Source organism: Amblyomma americanum, chromosome 1, assembly GCF_052857255.1.
Source record: "Amblyomma americanum isolate KBUSLIRL-KWMA chromosome 1, ASM5285725v1, whole genome shotgun sequence".
Taxonomy (NCBI): Eukaryota; Metazoa; Arthropoda; class Arachnida; order Ixodida; family Ixodidae; genus Amblyomma; species Amblyomma americanum.
In genome coordinates, this window is record NC_135497.1 from 239182172 (window position 1) to 239184810 (window position 2639).

Here is a 2639-nt window from a genome sequence, read left to right on the forward strand (position 1 = left end):
ATTGCTTAAGGGAATTATACTATGCTACAAACAGTCCCATACAGGGTTTATCGTAAATCATGAACTTACCATACCAATTTCACTAATAACGTCTGCCCGGCAACGTTTCCCATTATCACCTCTGTTATTTCCTTTATATTTCGACCCCCTGTGCCTTGGTATCATCAGATCCAAAGCTATTCGAAGATTCTCACTCGATCAGGCAGTAAATAGGATTTTAGCCAATGCTGATGACGTCGCCATTTCCCGTTCAGATAAAAAGTGTGTGCTCGAAGCTTTGCATTTAGCAGCGCAGTTCTGTGACATCTCTGGCGCGGCTCTAAGTTTGGAAAAATCTAAAGAATTCTGGTTGGGTTCCTGGGGTAAGAAACCTAATCGTTTTGGTGGGATTAGCGGGGACTCTGATTCCCTACAGTATCTTCGGGTTCCCCTTCATCAGGTCCGGAATGATGGGGTTTGCTGGGAGTCACAAATTCTCTCTGTGAGGCGCCAAACGTAGACGTGGATTAGTCGGGAGCTATGGATTTTTGCTCGGGCACAAGTTTGTAAGATCTTCTTTGTTGCAAAGCTTGTCTATGCGTAGCAGTGAGTAGTAAGTGCTTAATGTAAAATAAAAACAAAACAAAAAGGAAGGTAAAAGTTGTTTGCTGACCCCGGCATCTGCCATCACTACGGCGGCGGCCCCTGAGCTGGGGCGGCGGAAATAAAGGATAGCAGGCAGTTTGCAGAAGTGAAATAAGTGATGCACTGTGCGAGGAAGAAGATGCAAGCGCTGCATAGACTATTCGTGACGTTTGCTCGGTGTTCTCAATGGGAGACTATTTGTTTCTTTTTCTCGAGTCTGGAGGAGTTGGCTTTGTTCATTAGTTTTTTCACAAGCTTGTTTCACAGTTTTTCTTCTGCAAAGCTGCAAGCCACCCCTTTCTGCTAGCGGTGCTTAGAAGGCTACTGAGCTGTCATCCGCCTTATCTGTTTGCTTCGACTGGTCATGGCCGTGAGGGAACTTGGCGGTGTTCCTTGAAGGAGGTTGCTGATACCTTTGATTTCCTGACTGTTCTCTTCTCGTTGCAATATCTATTCGACCTCTCAAGGAGGCAGATGACAAAAGTACTAATAAAATCTCTGTTCCCTGTGCCCGTATATCGGCAGCCTTACCTTGGTTTTATGGATTCTATAGTATACTGAAGCGAGTTCAGCGAATGTATAATTAACCTGCTGCAAAATCCTTCTTTCTTAAACTCCACACTTCGACTGTCAAGGCCTGGCTTCGCGCCAAAGGTACTTTTGTGTCATGGTCGGTGAACTGTCGCCTGTTCGGCCAACCAGAGACGATCGATCATTGCGTTGTGTGGTGTCTTGATGCAGTGTTTTTCTGGGACATACTACAACGGACAATCAAAAAGGACATTGAGATTTTACTTTACATTATGATGTTCTTGCCTGTCTGAAAGATCGGAATTCCGTGCGACCTGTTAATTCTGATTGGACTTTTTAGCCCGTGGAAGAGCCGCATGAGGGATCAACACGCATAACCGCCTCGTTCACCTAAGTCTCCGTTCAGGGAGCAAAGTGCTTTGGTGCGGGGGGTTTATGCTGCGCTGGTCCGGCCACCTAAACGGTTTCCGGTTCTTGACGCATGTGTATGTCACCGCAATTTTGATGTGCTGGTGGAGTGCAGTGTACGATGACATGAGAATGTGTGTCTGCATCGCGGAATAAAGTATGTGTGCACGTGAAGCATTTGGTAGTTCAGCGGATTTGATTTCCCTGCAATAAAGTAAAAACAGCGGCGATAGCCCTAGTGGTCTCGCGCAGCGGCCTTTGAAGCTGATCTGTTCGCGCCGCCACGGTTTCGACTCCCAGTGGTGAATATTGATGTGGTTTCTTTTCCTGCCTCTTTTTTTCTATGCTCCCGAGGTGCAGAAACATACACCAGACAATTTTTCTAAGCTCGGAACCTCCGGATTAGTGCGTTCGCACTAATATAGGCTGGGTGCCTGATAAGAACTGTGCTGTTATGTTCCTGCAAGTGTTCCGCTAGAGCGTGGGATCCTTTAGTTCCCATTCTCTATCTTTATGAAGTCCAGAATTCTTGTACATCCTTTTTAATCGTGAGGTAACTGTGGAAGATTGTAAGGTACTAATATGAAAATATTGCAGGTAATGGTCCATTCTTCCGATGCGCAGCAAACCTTTCTTTTAAAGTTTGTCTATCGCTCACAACGAGCAGTTAAGACTGGCATAAAAAACCACTGCAGAACGTTTTTACATAGCAAAAATATTAATAGCAAAAATGCAAGCCTACCGAGGGGTTAGCTGCAGATATACTGATTGTTATACTGGAGTCTTATGATATACGAAAAAAAAAATGCGTTCGTAAACAACTTCCCATTGAAAAATGCGCTTGTCCAAAATTTCTGGGTATGGCTGGCACCAGAAAACTCCCGCATTTTGACGCTTAGTGGCCCTTCTATCTCATTGGCATATTAACATACATGTAACAGCGCTCCTAAGGCATATATTCACAACACAACTCAGACAACAACGTTTGAATGTGCCGACAAATCGCTCAAACAACAGAACAAACACCCCGGTACCACGCGCTGACCCCTTTTGGACTAGTTCGCGACGACGCCGCA